Source organism: Rattus norvegicus, chromosome 4 (assembly GCF_021556685.1).
Source record: "Rattus norvegicus strain SHRSP/BbbUtx chromosome 4, alternate assembly SHRSP_T2T, whole genome shotgun sequence".
Lineage (NCBI taxonomy): Eukaryota > Metazoa > Chordata > Mammalia > Rodentia > Muridae > Rattus > Rattus norvegicus.
This window is the reverse complement of record NC_141537.1, coordinates 81,606,505-81,627,483: the sequence shown is the minus strand read 5'-3', so window position 1 is coordinate 81,627,483 and position 20,979 is coordinate 81,606,505. Positions and strand designations below refer to the sequence as shown.

Sequence of the window (20,979 nt, the reverse complement as noted above, 5' to 3'; positions counted from 1 at the left end):
GACAGGAGGGTCATGGGGAAGACTATGACAAAATACATTACATAGTGAGCCCTTTCATCATGCATAGTAAACATACACTAACAAGATTTCTTTTCTTTTCTTTTCTTTTTTTTTTTGGAGCTGAGGACCGAACCCAAGGCCTTGCGCTTGCTAGGCAAGCGCTCTACCACTGAGCTAAATCCTCAACCCCCAAGATACCTTTTAAAAAGAAAAAAGTGGGTGTCCCTGCACGGCGAGTGAAGTCAGAGACCGACCATGGTGGCTCAAGAGGTCACTGATGAGGTTCCTCATCAAGGGAAGTGTGGCTGGAGGAACAGTCTACCTTGTTTATGACCAGGAGCTGCTAGGGCCTAGTGACAAGAGCCAGGCTGCCCTGCAGAAGGCTGAGGAAGTTGTGCCACCAGCAATGCACCAATTCCACCAATATGTGTGCCATCAGACACGTCTGGAGATGCCGCAGCTCCCAGGCCCTTCAAAGACTAACTTTCCAAACTTCCGTGATCCCTGGAACTCAGGCATCGTCTCAGCCATGGCAGCCTTGTCTGTGGCCCCCTCTTAGGCCTGAGAATACTGGGAGTATGTCAAAGAGCACAGAAAGTAATGGATGCCACCTGCCCCAGCACTGTGGGGGTCAAGACCAGGATGCCACAGACACCCCAGTGGGGACCTCACTCTGAAGGCAGCTTCCAGCACTGCTGGCCCAATAAAGGACATGGGAATGGTCCCCAACGGGTGTTCCTGTGGGAGGATGTAACGTGAACCCAGGATCCTGGCAGCCCTTGCTTTATGGGAGGAGTCCTGGCCAACAGGGATCTATCTCTCTGTTCCAGATGTAATGTTTGGAGCTTTTAAAACAAAAGCGGGATGGGATGAAGAGGTAGCCCAGCAGGTAAGAGCACTGGTTGCTCTTTTAGAGAACCCTAGTTCAGTTCCCTGCGTCCACATGGTGATTCATAATGGCTGTAACTGCGGTGCCAGGGGGTCCAATGCCTTTTCCTAGCCTTGGCGAGCACAGCATGCATATATGCAGGCCTACATGTATGCAAAATACCCATACAAGTCACATAAAATAATTCTTAACCTTTTCTACTTAAAAAAAGAAAAGCAAGAAAAGACAAAGAGGGTGGGCTGGAGTGAAGGAAGAAAGGAGAAGAAAACATGAACCAGACACAGTAATTCATGCCTATAATCAGAGCATTTAGGGGGCAGGGGCAGGAGATCAGGTCAAGCCTGGGATGGGAAAAAAGTAAGGAAATGAATAGACTGAGCTAAGGGTGTGGCTCGGTGACAGAACACTTCTTGGAATGTCAAGGCCCTAGGTTCAATATCCAACACAGTAAAAAATAATACAATTTCACAAGCAATCAAACATAATTGATTTTTATAGACACTTGGGAAGCCTGCAACATGAACTCCTGTTGGGTTCCCAGGCAGCCACACATGCTACACATCATTTGGGGACAATTTTTAAACTCAGAAACTGGGTATTGGGACTGGTTAAGTGAAGAAGCCAGGATCAATGAATGGCCAGATGGACTCAGAAAATCCCTCATCCTTATCACATGGGACCTTCCAACTAACAGGGTGCCTGCCCTTGACCTTCAGAATAAATGCTTAAATTAAGGCACAGCGGTACACACCAAGAACCCTCGGACTTGGAAGGGCAGCCTGGGCCACCTAGAGAAACCCTATCAAAGAGGAAGAGGAGGAAAAGATTGAGATTGGTGGAGGGTGGGGGGAGGCCACAGGGAGAGGGGAAGAGAAAGGTCAGAAAGGCTTAATAGAAAGAGAGGATGGAAATACCAACCCAAATTCTGGGTTATTATCAAGTATTTGTTTCAGAATAAGAGGCAGGCCAAGCTCTGTCTACATATGAACCTGGAAAAGCCACATCCTCATCCTTGGAGAAGCTAACACATGCAACCCCTGCTCAGAGTCCTTGGCTACGAATGGTCCTCAAGGATGACTAGAGGATCAGTCAACCCGCCGGGTAATTACTGAGATTTGCTCCGAGCAGATGACACTGCCTGGTCCATGTCTTAAAGATGCTAAGGTGAAAACAAGTCACTTGTGAAGCAAAGTCCAGTGTTCCAAAAGATACAGAGCTGGTGACAGGGCTACAGGAAGGAGAAGAACACAGAGAGAGGATTATCCCAAGAGAAGGCAGGAGTCAGGTGGCACACGTATTTAATCTGAGCACTCAGGAGACAGAGGCAAGTGGATCTCCGTGAGTTCAAGACCAGCCTGGTGTTCGCGTCAAGTTCAAGGACATCTAGTTCTTTAATAATAGACACCCTGTTTTCAAAAGGGAGAGGAGAGGTAGGACCCAACTATGTCTTGATGCTGGAAGAGGATGAGCAGGGAAACAGGATCAGCCTGGGGCTCGTAAGAAGGCACAAGGCAGCTGGCAAGATGGCTTGAAAAGTGAACACACTTTGCCACGCGTGCCTGAGGTGCTCAGTTCAGTTCAGGACCCACATAACGATGGAAGGGGAAACCAAATTCTACAACGTTCTACTATGTGCACATGCGCACACATGAACACACACACACACACACAAACACTAAAATATTTCTTAAAGCAGCAGTGTTCTGGGTGGATGTGAGGACACAGCTCCTGGGAGCAGAGGCCTCTGCTGGTAGAATATTGCAAGGGAAATATCACAATGCCTAGGTTGGGCATTCAGGACTGGAGAGATCCTGACTAAGATCCTTGGGGTTTATCCCAGCTCTGACACCCCCCACACCCATAAGTGCACATGTGCACTCCCTCCTCTGTAACTAGCCTCCAGCCGGTTTTCTGGGTTTTTGAGTTTGGGCCCAGGCTGGCTGCAAACTCAGCACACAGGCAAGGATGACCTTGAATTCCTGATCAAGTGCCAGGATCACAGGTGTACACCCGTGTCCAGTTTGAGTCTTACAATATCTAACACAGCATCAACACACAGCTTCGGTTTACACAGACATGCTATAATATTTCACTGCAAATTCAAGTTCTGTTTTCTCTACGACTTCTGCTCAGCCCAAATCCACTCTAAGAAATAAAGACCACTGGGGACAAGGAAGTTGGGGTGCATCTGGGAGGAGTTGGGGGTAATAGGATCAAAATACATTGTATGAAATTCTTACAGAATTAATTAAAAAATCAATAAAAACTTTTACAAAAGGAAATAAAGGCCATTAAGTAACAGGAAGGACTTGGATGGAGGGCAGGATGGGCAAGGGGGGTCACGTGACTCACAGACCAGTGACTGGAAGAAGGCTAGTGTCACAGGCAGGATGAGGAAGCTGCAAAGGGGGCCTCTGTCTGGAGTCGGAGAGAAAATCCAGCTCAAGAGCAAGCTAGCACAACGCAGGACCTCTGCTACCCTTGTTTGGATTAGGAAGGCATGATTGATATGGAAAAATCCACTGGTGACTGTTCTGCCTGGAAACTGATACCATCTCCTCGGAAAGGGAGAGGTGGGGCTGGGTGTGGCAGCTCTTGGAAAACTGGGAAAGGTTTCCTTAAACTCCGGGGCAGCTCGGATAACAGTGAGATCCAAGACATCCTGGGCTCCAGACAGAGACACTGCCTCAAAACCATGCAAAGGAAACAAAAAACAGAAGTATTGCAACACATGGGCAATCATCACCTTTGACACTGGCCACAGACTCGCCAAGAACTGCTGGGTGGAGTTTCCGTGGCGCGTGGCACCAAGAAAGATCAAATACAAAGGGCCTAAGGGAATACTGCTCCATGCAGGAAGAGCTGACAAGCAAGGAGAAAGGTTTGCCCGGTGAACACAGCGGCCACCCGGGGAAAGAGCAAGGTACTTCTATGCTCAGCCAAGGGCGCAGAGAATTGAGGGTGAAGCTGTTTGCTGCCAAACTGATGGGCTGTCCATTCACACCCTGCCCTTGGCCAAGGGAAGTCGTTTAGAATCTCTGTGCCTCAGTTTCCTTACGTAGACAATCGAGCCAACTGTGTACTTCATGGATCTGCCGTAAAGATCCATCAAGAAAATATGGAGGCCAGTGCCTGGCACTCACTATGCCAGCTTCCGTCACCATTCACCTAAAAACAAGTTTCCTTAAAATATCCTCTGTGCCAGTTAGCAATGTTTAGGGGACAGAATGTTTTCCGTCTACGTGTTCTGAGGTTCACATGCCAGTGTGAAGCATCTACCATGGTCATCGTCGGCTTGAGAGTCAGATCTCTAACTCCCAGGCCTGGCCTGGATGAAGAAGCCTGAGACACACAGAAAGCCCTTCTAGAAGGAGGTGAAATGCCAAGGTTCCTAACTTCATTTTTGCCAGAAACACTGAGGTAAGCCAAGGGCATCTGATACGAATCTGTCTGCGGACTCAGCACCGCCAAGTTCTCAAAACACAGGTCACAGTTTTTCAATTTTCCAATGTTGCTCAACCATCAGAGAAATGAACTGATCATGAAAGTCGGTGATGGCCAGCACCCTGATTCAAATCATAACCCTGATTTCCCAGAACATGGGAACATGGCTGATGGTGAGGCCAGATGGAGCTTGGCTTCTAAGGCTCTTATCACTGCTAGGCAAATCTCTGAGGCTCACACTACAGCCATCCAACCCAAGCAGAGCCCCGTCTCACACACAGCAGGGTCAGCCTGCCTCCCCCACCTCTCCAAAACCATTCTACTACCTGCTCTGCCAGGAAGAAGTCACAATTGAGTCATAGCGCCACACAGAGCTCCTGGTATGTCCGTGTCTGTGAGTTAAAGAATATGAGTTCCCTACAAAGCCCTGTGTTCTACCCTGTACATTAACCATTCAAGTTTGTCCTCACAGAAGAGGAACAGAGGGATGGCAAGATGACTCGGCAGATAAAAGAACTTGATAAACGGCATGCCTGAGTGTCCAATAGCCTGAATTCAATCTCTGAGATGCACATGTGAAGGAAGGAGAGAACACCCACAGTTGTTCTTTGACACTTGCCTACCATGGCACACATGCATATCACACACAACATACACACACACATACACACATGCATACACACACACAACATGGTATACATGCCATCTCTTCCTTCCTTTTCTATTGACTGAGGCAATTTATAAAAGAACGTGTTTTAGGGACCTAAGAGATGGTTCAGTGGTTAAGAGCATTTGTTACTCATCCAGGGGACCTAGGCTCAATTACGACACAACTATCTAAAACTCCAGTTTCAGGCAATCCAACCTCTTTTTCTGGCCTTCAAAGAAACCAGGCACACATGTGGTAGACAGATATACATGCAGATAAAACGCCTACGCACACAGAAAATAAATCTTTAAAAGCACTTAATTTATCTTATGGTTTCAGAGGGTTACAGTCCATGATGACAGAGCAAAGGAACAGCAGAGAGCTCACATCTTAAAACACAACCACGGGCAGAGAGAACAAGCCTGGGAATCATGGGAGTCTTTAACAACCTCCAAACCCACCTCCAGAGATGTGTCTCCTCCAAAGAGGCCAAACCTCCTTCCTAGTCCTTCCCAAACAGTTCTAACAGCTGGAGACCAAGCACTGAAATATATGAGCCTCTACAAACCGTTCTCATTCCAACCACCACACGCCTTTACATACACATAGTAAATAACGAAATAAAGCTTGGGGTTGGAAAAAAGAGGAACTGGGTGGTGTCCACAGTTACAGAACAAAGGAGCTGGAGTTCAGGAGGAACCTGGAGCTACACAGATGGCTTCTCTTTCAGCCTAGGAGGGTCAGCAGACTGACACACCCTAGAATAGGGGGTGAGGAAAGGGAAAGGGAAACAAAAGAACTCAGAATTGAGAACTGGGGGGATAGCTCAATGCTAAAGAATTTACCCAGCATGCTCCAGGAGGCTCTGATTTCCATCCCCTGCACAAAAGGGAGTCTCTGGCTTACCAATGATTTGTACAAGTCTCACTTGTACAGCATCTGTGCCAGCCTCAGAGAATGAGAAATAGACTCCCAGGTTTCACTGAAGGCCTACTGAGCCCTGAGGCCCAGAAATCTGTTTCTTCTCCCAAGACTCTTACGGATAAAATGTCTGAGAGGGCCAACTAGATAGCATAACAGATAACATCACTTGCCACCAAGCCCAAAGACCTGAATTCAATCTCTGGGACCCACACAGTGAAAGAAGAGAGCCAACTTTAATAACTCAGAAATGCAGTAAGGACGTATTTTCGTTTTAATCCCAGGTGTGGGATATGGGGCTGCTTCATATAGCCCACAGCAGCTGACTGTGATTTGTCTCGTGCTCCAACAGGAGTGTGGTTTTGCCAGATGCAGATAGTTTTTGTGAGTGTGTGACGTTTGGAATTCTAGGGACCTTAGAGGCTAAATCAATGCTAGAGCCCCAATAGAAGGGGCTGATTGGCTGGCTGGTGGTTGGATGCAGTTTGCTAGTTTGTTAAGTGATTATATACAGAGGAATGAGAAGAAGAAATTAGATATCCTGACAGAGAAGATCAAACTTGCTCTAGGGAACTTAATGCCCCTAATCAGCAGGAAGTAGTCTAACGATAGCATTGCCCCCTTTCCTATCCTCTTTTTCTCTCCTACCTAGTGTTAGGGGGTTTAAAGGGAAGAAGAAGAAAGGTGAAGAAGGGTGAAAGGAAAAAAGGAACCCACAAAGTAGCAAAAAGACCAGATACAGTCAACCCCAGCAAGCTGTCCTCCAACCTCCACACCTGCATTCCATGGTGTACACACACACACACACACACACACACACACACACACACACACACACAAATAAATAGATAATGTTATTTAAATATTTTTAGTGTTTTGAGAAGGCTAGGCTGACTCTATGACAATCTTCAAATTAGGAGTTTAAGGAGACTAGGCCTAAAAATCCAGGCTTTAGGCAGCTAGTCAGAAACTGCCCCACCACCTAGACAATTTCAGCAGTTTTAGCCAGCTCGGATGTCCCAGTAACGGAATGTCCTTAGAGATAGAGTAAGACAAAGATCACCTATCCAGGGATTCCCCTAAGGTGCTTTAAATTGGGCCTGCAGGCTCACCTCAGAGTCTCTCTATCTTAGTAATGGGAGACCCCAGCATGCTGGACTTCTACAGAATAAAACACTCTTTGCATTTACATACTACTTGAGTCCCAGGACTCAGGGATCCTTACAGTTTGAAAAGCACAGATCCAGAGATCCAGGGGAGACAGAATGACATTGGAAGGATCTGAGAGAAGCAGAGGGGGGTTGGGGATTTAGCTCAGTGGTAGAGCGCATGCCTAGCAAGCGCAAGGCCCTGGGTTCGGTCCCCAGCTCCGAAAAAAAGAAAAAAGAAAAAGAAAAAGAGAAGCAGAGGCTCCGGACAGACAGACACACACACACACAGAGAAGCAGAGGACAGCTGAAGGACCTGGGATCAAAACACATACTGAGAAAGACAAGAGCTCAGTGAGTGCTGAATCAGAACTCATGTGTGGTCAGCCCCAGGTCAGCCATGTAAGGTGCAAAGAGATCCCAGGAAGAGGCACGGAGAAGGAGACCCAGGGTCTTGGAGCCCACAGGAGACAGGGACTGTGTGCTTGAATGGCAGATTCCAGGCAGCTGTCTCAGCAGCCTGGGGTGTCTTACACACGCTCCCACTGCTACTACCAACTTTAGGGATCTCCTAACAACCAAAGCACAAAGGGGAGAACAGAGTTTTGCGAATCCTGAAAAATGGTGGCCAAGTCCTTCAAAGCTAGCAGTGACCTGCTACAGATTCTCCCTCCCTTCTGACCTCCACTGGGGAAACCCAAATCAGTGTTGCCTCAACCTTCTTTCCCTTTGTCTTGTTTTGCAATCATGTCTACGTATATAGCCCAACCTGGACCCAAACTCGAGACCTTTCTGCTTCAGAAAGTGCTGGATTACAGGCATATGCCACTATGCCAGATAAACTGTATTTGTATGTGGAGTGGGTGGGTGGATGAAGGAAGAGGTGGTGGTGATGGTGAAGGAGGAGGTGGTGGTGATGGTGATGGTGGAGGTGATGGCAGTGGCAGCAGCAATGGTGAGGGTGGGAGTTTGTGGATTCTACACAGAACAGATGTGCAGGCCAAAATTGCACACCAGATCCCCTGGAACTAGAGCTATAGATCACTCAGGGCCACCCAATATAGGTACTGAGGACGAAACCTAGATTCTCTGCAATAGCAGTAAGAGATTCCCCTGGCCCTGCCCCTGACCCCTGAACACCATCCTATCTCCGAAGGCAAACATAGCATCAGGAATATTCCAGAAGACAGTGTCGAATTCAAATTCTTCATTAGTTTATCTCCCTGAACCACTGACAATGACAATTCCTACTTCACCGGATTAAATAACATAAATCAAAGTGCTTGGGCAGTGTGAGCAGCTGTCCCCATCGCCTTTGTACAACATCTATCTCATCATGCCTAACAAGCATAAAATATCCCTGGAAGGAAGTCAGAAAGCTCCATCACACTCCTTGGACACAAGGACTGGTCCTGGCAAAGTCTGCCTTGGTCCTCAGGGACCTCCTTTGCCTCCCCTCACCCCTCACTATCTTCCCATCCTCTAATCAAAAAGGGCTCCAGACTCCCTTTCTTTCCATTGGAAATTGATCCATTCCCACCTGTGACTTAACACTCACAACAGGGTACCATCACGATACCCAGAGGTGTATTTAGTGGGAAGCGCTGCAGGTGCATGGTGGGAACAGCGGTGTGCTCCTCGGCTGAAGGCCTGGAAGTGGACAGAGTGAGCATAAAATCAAGACGTCACGTGACAGACGATGGGACAGCAAAGAGCAGTGCAGCGGTCAGCCTCAGGCTTTTAGAACAACTTTCCCACAGGAGATTTAACTCATGGTCCTGGGAGAACATTCTTTGATCCCTTTTAAGAGCAGAGCCCCCAGTAACTTTAGGGGGTCCCATTGGGCCCCCACCTCTTACAAGTTTTTCAACCTGTCATGGGTTCACACTGGTGACAAATCCTTGATCCCTTGGGGGACAAGCAACAGCCATATACAGCAATCTGACTCAATATCAGTGTTGGCATCCATCAAATGACTCCAAAAACAGCACCTAACGAGGCTGGAAGAGCCTGCTCCTCGTGCAACAGGACTGGTGGTGGGGACAGAACTGTGTAAGAAGCAGAATTCTTTGTGCATATATGTGTCTTAGTTATTGATGAATTGTTAACTTGGTATTCAACAATTTTATCAAAAGAAAACTCGTATTAATTATCAACAAACAAAACAAAAAAGTACCTTTCTTAATCTTCTGAAAGGATTCATGAGGTGGGCGCATGGAGGTGAACAACTATAATCCCAGCACTTGAGGCAGAAATAGGAGGATCAGCAGCAGTTCAAGGCCAGTCTCAGCTACATCAAATTTAAAAAGAAAAAGGGTTCAGGGAGCAGGGAGGCCGGTGAGAAGCCTCGGTGGTAATGGTGTCTGCTGCTAAGCCTAGAAGCCGGAATTCAATCTCGAGGACCCACAGGAAGGAAGGAGAGAAGTGACTCCCAGAGTGGTTCTCCAATTTCCATCTATGTGCAGGGCACATGCAAACCCATGTGTGAATGTACACACACAAAAATAACTAGTAAGAGTATAATAAAGAATACAAGACAGAAAAAGAAAAGATTCAGGGCCAGCAAGATAGCTCGGCAAGTAAAGTGTTTGTTCCCAAATTTGACAGTCTGAGCTCAATCCCCACCACCCACATGTGCACCCCAGCAAGCACCCACATGTACACACACACAGAATACAATACTAAACAAAACTTATTAAAAGTGCAGGGTCTGGGGTTGGAGAGATGGCTCAGCAGTTAAGAGCATGGACTGCTCTTCCAGAGAGGTCCTGAGTTCAATTCCCAGCAACCACATGGTGGCTCACAACCATCTGTAAAGAGTTCTGATGCCCTCTTCTGGTGTATCTGAAGACAGCTACAGTGTACTTATATATAATAAATGAATAAATAAATCTTAAAAAAAAAAAGTGCAGGGTCTGACATACATGAGTCCTAAATCATTTTATACCTTTATTAGAAATCTGCAACACATTTGCTTGCTGATTAAATAATAAAATTGGCTTTATAATTTGTCATGATTTAGTGAGGCTACCACATAAAGCTCTACTTAGTCATTCTGGGGATCCAATCCAGGTCTTCACCTATACTAGCCAAGTGCTCTACCATGGACCTACACTCAGTCCAACCGCCCCTCTTGCCTTTTCCTCATTTTTTGAGAAAGGGTTTCTCTGAGAAGCCCTGGCTTTCCTGAGCTAGCTTTACACAACCCCACTGACCTCGAACTCATAGGCCCTCCTGCCTCTGAGTGCTGGGATTAAAATCCTGTGTCATCATTGCCTGGCTAGAACCCCCCCCCCACCTTGGAATCATGGGGTGGCGGCACAGGCCTGTGATCCCAGCACTTGGAAAGTAGGTTCAAAACCTCTGCTACACACTGTGCAGCCCTGAGCCACATGAGAAGCTCCTCAAAAGGAATTACATTAGTAACAATAATGGTGTCAGTATGGTGGCTCATACTGTAACCCCAGCCCTTGAGAGTTCAAGGCCATCCTCAACTACAGATTATAATAGTTCATGTCTGTAACAGAAGCACTTAAGGGGATCAGAAGCTCAAGACCATCCTCTCTCCCACACTGCAAGTTAGAGACCAGTCTGGATAACATGAGATACTGTCTCAGCCTTTAATCTCAGCACTTGCGAAGCAAAGGCAAGGAGATCTCTTAGTTCGAGGTCAGCCTGATCTACATACATATTGAGTTCCAGGACACTTTTGTCATTTTTGAGATAAGGGTGACCTCAAACCCCTGACCCTCTTGCTGCCACCTCCCAAGTGTCCAGATTACAGACATGCACTACCATGCCTGACCTGCCAGCGATAACTTAAGTAGCAAATGAAGGCACCAAGATTTCAACTCAGAAGGGTCTGAAACCAGAAGTGGTGGCTAACGCATAGTCATGTATGGCTGGAGCACCGCATAGAGAGCTTACATGTTAACTCATACCTATCACGTTACTTAAAAATAAAAAGCCCTTTGGTGATAACAGCCCTAAAATCTAGGGAATTCTCCACTTGGCCATCATCACTTCAGCCAAGGCCTTCTGTTATAGGCTGGACCCTATCCTCAGGCAGTTCTCCCCCTTTCTCAAGTGGTTGTTACATCAAAGCCCTGATACCGAAAGAGGAAAAAGAAACTAGTTCCCCAATGCCTTAACTCAAAATGAAAGTAGTGCCATGCCTGGGCTGAAAAAGGAGAGAGAGAGATCAAGAAAGAATGCTTTAAAGTAGAGGAGAACTGTGTGGTAAAGGAGACACTTAGCACATAGAAAGAATGATGGTGCTCATTTCAAGACACCAATCTCGGAAGGTCTTGCTACAAGTGAAATAAAGGAAGTGGGTAACACGGCCAAAAGGCTGCAACCCCACCCCATTACCACCACGGGCACACCTCCTTGAGGGAGGCCCGTTTCTGTGACTAAGAATGTGCTGGCAGAACCGGAGATGGATGGTCTGGTTAACTAGAAGCTGCTAATGAGGTCTTGAGCATCTCCACATAGTCACTTCTAAATATATCTACATTTATATCGCTATTCGAAACAGTCTGTCAGTCAATCTCAATTCTACCACTCCTTTAAAAATAAACGGGGGCTAGGGTGCAGCTCAGTGGTAAAATGCTTGCTAATAATACGCTCAAGATCATGGGCTCCATTCCCAGGATCAGAAGGGAGGAAGACACGGTGAGTGAGACCGGAATGACTGTCCCTTGCCTTAGGGACAGGAATCAAGCGAAGTCATGCAGACTCCTCAAGCTCACTTAAGGTATTGTTGCCAGGACACTTAACCTTCTCGGCCTCCGCCTCCGTCACCTCCTCCTCCTCCAGAAAGCCCCTCATGGATTGGCCAGTGGTTGAAGGAATCCCCTAATGCCCCCAGCCCCCTTCCGGCCACTCCCACAAGCCCACTCCCAGGACAAGAGGGATTTTCATACACCCCTCCCACCCGGTGCGTGCTGCTCCACCCTCTCAGACCTTGATTTCCCCTGTGGCAAACTAAAAGGGCTGATGGAGATCGCGTAAATTGAGATCTCCGTGGAGCTCTCCACGCGCCCGTGCTTTGCGGAAACAGACATCCGGTGACCATCCCTTAACAATCCTTGTAATTTTAGCAAAGTGTGATGTGTCCAAAACCGATAAACAGGCTGTTGCTTCCCTATGACAGCAAATCCGATCATCAGCATGGGTTTCCTCCGCGGCCTTTTCCATCAATCCCACAATCCCATGAAGAAGAAGAGGAGAAGAAAAGAAAAAAAAAAAATCCTTCCTGGCCCTCCCAGCCTCTAAACTCAAAGGTGCCTGGCCTTGTATTCAGAAAGAAGCAGGGCTTGAGAGGGAGACCGGCTCGTGCCAGCATCTCCGGCGCCCCAAGCCCGGCTGAGCAGGTGCCAGGGCAGGCGCAGCGCCCGCCACCCGACTCCCTCCCCTAGGTTCGGCTTACTCGCGCGCGGTCCTGGACGGCTGGGTCCGGCCCGGAGCCCGGCGGAGTTTGCTGACTCAAGGCGCGGCGGCGACGAGCGCCCAAGAGCGCACCCGAGGAGCGCAGCCCCGCTTCCAGCGCACGCAGCGCCCCGCCCCGCCCTGCGCGCCCGCCGCCGCCCCCCACCCCCACCGCCACTGCCAGCCTCTTATGGGAACGTGGGAAAGGCCACCTAGCTAGCGGGTCTTTCTCCCTACCGGGCTGTGAGGAATCAAGATGAGGGAGGTCTATAACAGACAAGCATAACTACAGTTAACGGCGGGATCTCGATGGAGGGCATGTGACTTTGCTATCATAATATTTTTAGTATCTCTGTAACTTAAAAAAAAAACCTGTATTTTCATGAACGATGAGAAGAAAGCTATGAGATCTGCCAAAGATATGTCCGGTTCCTAAAGATCATTTGGGATGGATCTCACCCACCTGTGTGCATGGGAAACCTCAGTGGTGCAGACTGGGAAGATGGCTCAGTGTTAAGAGCACTCTTTGCCCTTACAAAGGACCTGGCTCCCACCCATACCGCAGCTCACAACAGACTTTAACTCCAGTTAACCGCTCTCTTCTGCCCAGGCACCCATGTGGTGCACATATACACAAGCAGCCAAGACACTCATAAAATAAAATAAATAAATCTAAGAACAAAAAAAGGAAAACTCAGCGATGAAAGTGAATCCTTTGACTCTGGGACCATCCAGGATCCTCCTAGAAAAGTTGTCCGGGTCTGTATTCCATAGCTACCCTGACGTTCTAAACAAAACTTATGAAAATGCAATGTCTTATCTTGGACTCGTATCTCTGAGTCCTGAATTATTTAATGGCCTAAAATTGCACACAAACTATAATACATGCAACTATCGGTTTTTGTTTGTTTATTTTGTTTTTTGTTTTTGTATACTTTCAAGTCCTTGTCTGAGTGAGTGAAATTCATTTCCTGGAAAACAAAGTACCACATATCTAAGATTCTGAGTGCCTGCTAAGTCCGAACTAATTTAGAATGTGACTTCTGACCTTTGTGTTTGCTGGAGCTCATTATGCAGACAAGGCTGGCCTGGAACACACTGCAATCACTCTTCTTGTCTACCAAGTACTGGGATTACAAGTACAGATGATCTTCCCAACACATCAGAGTCTGACCTCACAACTCTGGGCAGAGCCCCAACTGACCTTTCCAGTGTCTAGTGTTAGGGTTGTAGCCCAGAAAAAGGAAAACTATGAAAATAATTCAAAAAAGAAAGAAGCTACAGTGTCAGGCACAGTGGCACTTGCCTGTGATTCTAAATGCTAAAATTTCAAGTTCACACCATGTGGTGGTTTGAATATGTTTGGCCCATGGGAAATGGCACTTTTAGGAGGTATGGCCTTATTGGAGAAGCTGTAACCTTGTTAGAGGAAGTGTGTCACTGTGTAGGTGGGCTTTGCTGACTTCTATGCTGAGGCTCCACCCAGGGTGGAATGAGACCCTCCTCTTGGCTGCCTTCTGATCAAGATAAAGAATTCTTGGCTCCTCCAGCACAGTGTCTGCCTTCACGCTGCCCATGCTTCCTGACACGGTGATAAACGGACTAAACCTCTGCAAGTGTGAGCCAGCCCCAGTGAAATGCTTTCCTTTATAAAAGTTGCCTTAGTCATGGTGTCTCGACACGGCAATACACACTAACTAAAACACACCGCCACACTGAGGTTTTGTCTCATGGAGTAGCCCAGCCTGGCCTTGAACTCACCACCCACATGCCTCCCATATGCTAAGTACTAGAATCACCAACTTACATCGTCACATTCGACTAAGAAGAGCGCTTACTGTTCTGGTAGAAGACCCGGGTTCAGTTCCAGCACTCATGAGACAATGTAGGCACCAGCTCAGTACATATGCATCTGTGCATAAAATATCCATACACGTAAAGTAAACTAATCTTAAAATTAACAAATGCTGTTTTGGTCTAATTCACCAGTACTGCAACTACATCATTTTTCTGGCTTAAGAATCATAAACTGCAATCTGAATTCAAGGAACTATTACAGCCACCTTTTAAAGGCTGTGATATTTTTGTTACAGCATCAGTGAAAGCCGGTAAAGTCTGCACTCTGTTGTCGTTCGGAAACACTAGGCCTGGTCTGGTATGCACACCTTTGATCCCAGCACTCGGGAAGTAGAAGCAGATCCATTTCTGTGAGTTCAAGGTCAGCCTGGTCTATATAGCAGATTCCAGAACAGCTATGGTTAGAGAGTGACCCTGTCTCAAAAAGCATAAATGAAATGAAAATAGATAAAAAGATGCCTGATTGGGGCTGGAGAGCTGGCTCGGGGATTAAGAACTTGCTGCTCTTCCAGAGGACACAATTATTTACTTCATAGCAGCTACATGGACAACTCCAGCTCCAGGGCATCTGATGCCTTCCTTCCTCTGGCCTTTTTGAATGCACATGCATAAAAGTATACGTGTTTAAATAAACAGTGTGTGCTGATAAAATTACCATAAAAATGTCCTTGAAGAAAAATACAGAAACTTTACTGTAAGAGCATTTAGCCCTGGAGACTGAGAATTGAATATGTGATATTTATTCAGTTCGAGTCTATGATGTTAATGTATTGTTTTAAGCAGTCTGGGCACATTTCAAACCTATGTTCAAGTATTGTCTACAGAAATTCACCCTAATGGAATAGTTATTTACTTTATACTTTAAGTGTTGAATTTAATAACTGATTTTAAGCTACAATATATTAGTATACAGTGTTGGAGGACAATGGAATTTGTTGTAATGTTTTTGTTTGTTTTTTGTTTTTATTTGAGACAGGGTCTTGTTGTTGTAAAAATATAAAAATAAAAGAGTATTGATGTCTTTTACCTCGCTGGGTCCGCACTGCGGTGCCCCAAGATATCTGCTAGATATCTTGGCAGAAACATCCCAGCCGCACACTTTCCTACACTCAAACCCTCACATAAAAGAACACACAACACAATAATCTTAGATCCAGGGCTGGAGAGACGGCTCAGTGGTTAAGAGCACTAACTGCTCTCCCAGAGATCCTGAGTTCAATTCCCAGCAACCACATGGTGGCTCACAACCATCTGTAATGAGATCTGATGCCCTCCTCTGGTGTGTCTGAAGACAGCTACAGTGTACTTATATATAATAAATAAATAAATCTTTAAAAAAAATAATCTTAGATCCAATTGATAAGATATAATTGCCCACTTAAACATACAAAGCCGGGTACCATCCATCCCTTAGGAACATTGATAACAATCTGTAAATACGCAGAGCAGAATCTTAACATCTCCTGCCACGGCTTCTCACCCTCTCCTCCTCCCTTTCTCTTCCTCTCTCTCCCAGTCTCCTCCTCTTCCTTCAAACTTCTCTCCCGCCCATCCTTCCTTCTCCTCCAATGACAGGCCTCCTTCTATCCTGTACCTGCCCCTCACCTGTACTTTACAAATTCAATGGGGAAAAGGTTTTGGTGAAGTCACCTGATTCCTGAGTACCAGACTAGGCAGCTATCCTGGGGCAGTGGAATTAGCATCAAAATACAGATAACTTCAGGGCAAACCACAACAGGGTCTTACTATGTATCTCTGACTGTCCTGGAACTCTATGTAGACCAGGATGGTTTTAAGCTCCCAGAGATCTGACTGCCTCTGCCTCCCAAGTACTACTCAGTACTACTCTGCCTAGTGTTTGACAATGGCATTTCAGATTTACAACATTTATGGTTAGAGCATGGCACAGTCAGCACTGAAACACTTGTGTAAACTCCGCATTCAGGAGGTAGAGGCAGAAGGATCAAAGCACTTTTGAAGCTAGCTTGGTTGTATTAGGAACCAACTTCTGTCTTTGTTACTTTTCTGTCACTGTGATAAGACACCATGACCAAAGCAACTTATAGACTATGAGTTTTTTGAGCTCCTAGTTTCACACCATCATAGTAGGGACAATGGCAGAAGGCAGGTGGGCATGGTGCTGGACCAGTAACTGGAGCTCACCTTGATCCACAACTATGAGGCAGAGAGAGCTAATTAGGAACGCTGTCAGCTTTTGAAACCTCATAGCCCACTCCCAGTAGCACACCTAAAAGGCCACACCTTCTAATCCTTCCCAAACAGTTCCACCCACTGGGGACGGACCAATCATTTAAATATATCACCCTATGGAGACTATTCTCATTTAAAAAAGCAATATATATATCAAGAAGTTCCAGGCCACACATCCATGCAGGCACACACACACATACACTCACACACACAAAGCTAAGTGAAGTGAATTTTAAATCTAAAGAATCATGCTGTTAAACTTGTAACTTAAAAAATAAAAGAAGCTGGGCAGTGGTGGCACATGCCTTTAATCCCAGCACTCAGGAGGCAGAGGCAGGCAGATCTCTGAGTTCAAGGCCAGCCTGGTCTACAGAGTAAGTTCCAGGACAGCGGAACTACACAGAGAAACTCTGTCTCAAAACTAAATTTAATTTAATTTAAAAAAGAAAACAAAACGCATGGGTCTGGAGATATGTCTCAGTGGTTAAGAGCACTTGCTGCTTCTCCAGAGGACCCAAGTTTGGTTTCTAGCTATGGAAACACCATAGTTGTCTATAACTCCAGTTCTGGGGGACCCAGCACCCTCCTTTGGTCTCTTCTTTGGACGTCCACAGTATAGCATATAAATACATGGATATATATACACATGAATAAAAATATTTTAAAATTGTAACTAAAATAAATATATTATAAACATTTCCTCTGCACAAAAACTACTCTGGCATCAAGAACTTCCCATCAGGGGCTGGAGAGATGGCTCAGTGGTTAAGAGCACTGACTCAGAGGTCCTGAGTTCAAATCCCAGCCACCACATGGTGACTCACAATGGGATCTGATGCCCTTTTCTGGTGTGTCTGAAGACAGCAACACTGTGCTCATACACATTAAATAAATAAATAAATCTTTTTTTTTCTTTGTTCTTTTTTTCGGAGCTGGGGACCGAACCCAGGGCCTTCCGCTTGCTAGGCAAGCGCTCTACCACTGAGCTAAATCCCCAACCCCTAAATCTTTTAAAAAATCTTTAAAAAAAAAAAAAAAAAGAACTTCACGTCAATAGTCATTACATTTTCTCTGTGTGTGATTGCTGTATGCTGGGGACAGAGTATTTTCACATCAGTGTTGATGGATACTTCTCAACTCTCACTTTATTCTTGTATTTGCATAGCTACAGCATTGATAAGCCCTCACTCTGCTTTTACTGACCCAAAGAATCCACCCAGAATGTGACTTTTAGGAAGTCAAATCTCATCTTTCTACTGTTTACTTTAGGATCGCGCCAAATAATTGAAGCCTTCCAGGCGCGTTTCTCCTCTCGAAAGGAGAATAGTGGTAAGTGCAGTGCCAGCTCCATGATGTTGTCATGGGGTTAACTGAAAGAACCTAAGTACAGCTCTTAGTCTTGTGCTGGGTACATGGTCATTGCCTCATACATTCTTGCTGCTGTGTTTTTTATTCTCTAGGTATTTTCTGTATATGTTGGAGGGGTACACGTGTGCACACGCACGTAGAGGTCAGAGGATAACCTTGGGCACTGTATTAGTCAGGGTTTTCTAAAGGAACAGAAGTGACGTATCAGACTGAGTTACAGAGTTACAGGGTATAGTTGAAGTAGTCCAACAATGGCTTTCTCACAACAGAAAGGCCAAGAATCCAGGAACTGTTCATTTTCTGGGAGTAGATATTTTAGAGAATCAATCAGGTGCTAGAGTCCTGGAGGATTCCCAGAGAGCTGCTGTCTTAGTTAGGGTTACCATGGCTGTGATAAAGAAACAGCATGACCAAGGTAACTCATAAAAGAAATCAGTTAGGGGCTGGGGATTTAGCTCAGTGGTAGAGCGCTTACCTAGGAAGCGCAAGGCTCTGGGTTCGGTCCCCAGCTCCGAAAAAAAAAGAACCAAAAAAAAAAAAAAGAAAAAAAAAAAGAAATCAGTTAATTGGAGGCTTGGAGGCTTAGATTTTTCAAAACTTACTTTAATTGGGTTTCTTGAATGTTTCAACCTCCCTTCTAGCCCACCAACCAGGGGTAGTAGAAGATGGTTGTCTTAGTTAGGGTTTTACTGCTGTGAACAGACACCATGACCAAGGCAACTCTTTTAAAGGACAACATTTAATTCAAGCTGGCTTACAGGTTCAGAGGTTCAGTCCATTACTATCAAGGTGGGAGCATGGCAGCATCTAGGCAGGCACAGTGCAGGCAGAGCTGAGAGATCTGCATCTTCATCTGAAGGCTGGAGGAGAAGACTCACTTCCAGGCAGCTAGGAAGAGGGTCTTAAGCCCACACCCACAGTGACACACCTACTGCAAAAAGGCTACACCTCCTAATAGTGCTACTCTCTGGCCAAGCGTATACAAACCCTCACAATGGTTAATAGGATAAGGGAGATGTGGACCTGTTTAGAAGTAGTTCTTTGGGACAATTCCATTTTTTGTTGTCAGGATATCAGCAATCCAGTCCAAAACATCAAACACAAACTAGTAGTGGCAGTCCAGTCCAATTGGCAAACACTAAACATGAATCAGTAGCATAAGTTCCATCCAGAAGAAACCCCAAGGCTCTGCTGAATCAACCTGAGTCCCCACAGAAGTGGCAGCAAGCAGCCAGAATACCACGAGAGGTTCTTTGGCGCTTCTCTCTCTACAAAGTCATGGCAAGTGAAGATCAGTGAAGACCAGCAAAGCATTGAACCGATGCAAGACCGATGTCGACTGTCTGTTGGGTTATACTTATACTCTTTCCATACATCCTCTTAAGTGTCTGCTTCAGCAAAACATCCTCTGATAAGACAGCTTCCAAGAAAACATCACATGACCCAGTTAAGTCTCCAAAGAAACTAAAATTTTCCACTTCAGGGGCTTGCAAACTGTGTCATAGGGTTATTTCATGAGCATCACAGCAGGGATCTTGGTGGCAGCAGGCTGGCATGGCACTGGAGCACAGTTGGGAGCTCATATCTGACTTGCAGAAAGGGAGATCTGACCTGGTGTGGGCTTTTGAAACCTGAAACTCCTCCCCGGGTCACATGTCTTCTCCAACACGGCCATACCTCTTAATACTCCTTAAACAATCCAGCAGTTGGGAACCAAATACTCAAATACATGAGCCAATGGGGCCATTCTCATCCAAACCACCATAGTAGCTGGCCTTCAATTTATGTTGGAATCCCAAAGTAGTTCTAACCCCAGCAATGAACTGTCTCAACAGCAGGACGGGTAAATTGGCCAGCAAGAACGCAGACAAGAAGTCAAAAAGCGAAATCTTCCTTTTTCTGTGTCCTTTGATATGGGCTGCCACCAGAAGGTGTGGCCCAGATTTAGGTCCCAACTCAAATACTCCAATCAAAAAAATCCCTCACAGGTGAGCAAGCTGGTTGGGTTCCAGACGTAGTAAGATTGACAGGCAAGATAGCCATCCCAGGTGTCATTCATTGAGAGCCACCTCTTTTTGTTTCCCTTGTGTTGTGAAGCTGCATGTCTCTCAGTGCCCTAGAACTTAACAAGTAGGCTAAGCTGTCTGATTAGTAGGCTCCAGGGAGCCATCTATCTCCCCAGTACTGGTATTACAAGTGTGCGCCACAGTGCATGCCTGCTATCTAGGTGGGCTGTGGGGGCTGTGCAAGGCAAGCTCTTAACCAGCCGAGTTATTGCCCTAGTTCTGTTGTTCTGATTTTTGAGACAAGGTCTCAACATGAAGCCCAGGCTGATCTTGAACTCACTAAGTATTCCATGCTGGCCTTCTAATTAAAGGAGTCCTGCAGACTCATCGTCCCACATGCTTAATTATAGCAATGTGCCATGATGCTCAGCTCATTTTAACTGTTAGGATAACACTATCCCATAATCCTTTACATTTCTTAGCTAAACGCACTGGAAACACGACAGAAGGCCACATACATTCTGTCTCTAACTGGGTGTTAAATCTACCTCTGAAAAATTGCAAAATCCAATATTGGAGTCCAGGAGTTACGTCACAAGAACACCGATCTCAGTCAGACAGGGATAGTTTATTGAGCATTCGCCCCAGGACTGGTCGATCAGGGCTGCAGGCCAGACTTGGGAGCTAACTGCAATGTTGAGTTAAGATCCTATAGGCCTTTTAAGCCTGAAATCCACAAACATCTGTGCCAAGTTACTTTATCAGTCAGGATTTAGAGATAGGGGACTTTCTTAGGAACATGTCTTTGTTGTACACTTATCACGCTTTCAGTGGTTATGTTAGTCAACTGTGACAGATTTGCCACATCTAACACTTCGTGTCTTAATTATCAACCAGGACATCCATTACCCATGTTCAAGTCTCTTTCTGTCAAGTAGGATGTCAGTTCCCAGGGAGGTCTGGAGAACCTTTTCTTTCTTTCTTTTCTTTTTCTTTCTTTCTTTCTTTCTTTTCTTTTTTTTTTTTTTTTTTTTTTTTTTTTTTTTTTGGCTCTGT

The 20,979-nt window shown here is 45.9% G+C and overlaps 1 protein-coding gene and 1 pseudogene across 2 annotated transcripts in view; one reads left to right on the top strand and one right to left on the bottom strand.

Moving 5' to 3' along the window:
- Snx10 (sorting nexin 10) overlaps positions 1 to 12,570 on the bottom strand; it is a 66,975-nt gene extending 54,405 nt beyond the window's left edge. The window contains exon 1 of one of the 2 annotated variants that reach the window (XM_087656586.1): positions 12,483 to 12,570. The gene's annotated coding sequence lies outside the window, so the exon portion shown is untranslated. 2 annotated transcript variants of the gene reach the window in all.
- Positions 195 to 601, top strand: LOC120102271 (MICOS complex subunit MIC13-like; annotated as a pseudogene).
- Positions 12,571 to 20,979: the final 8,409 nt, after the last annotated feature.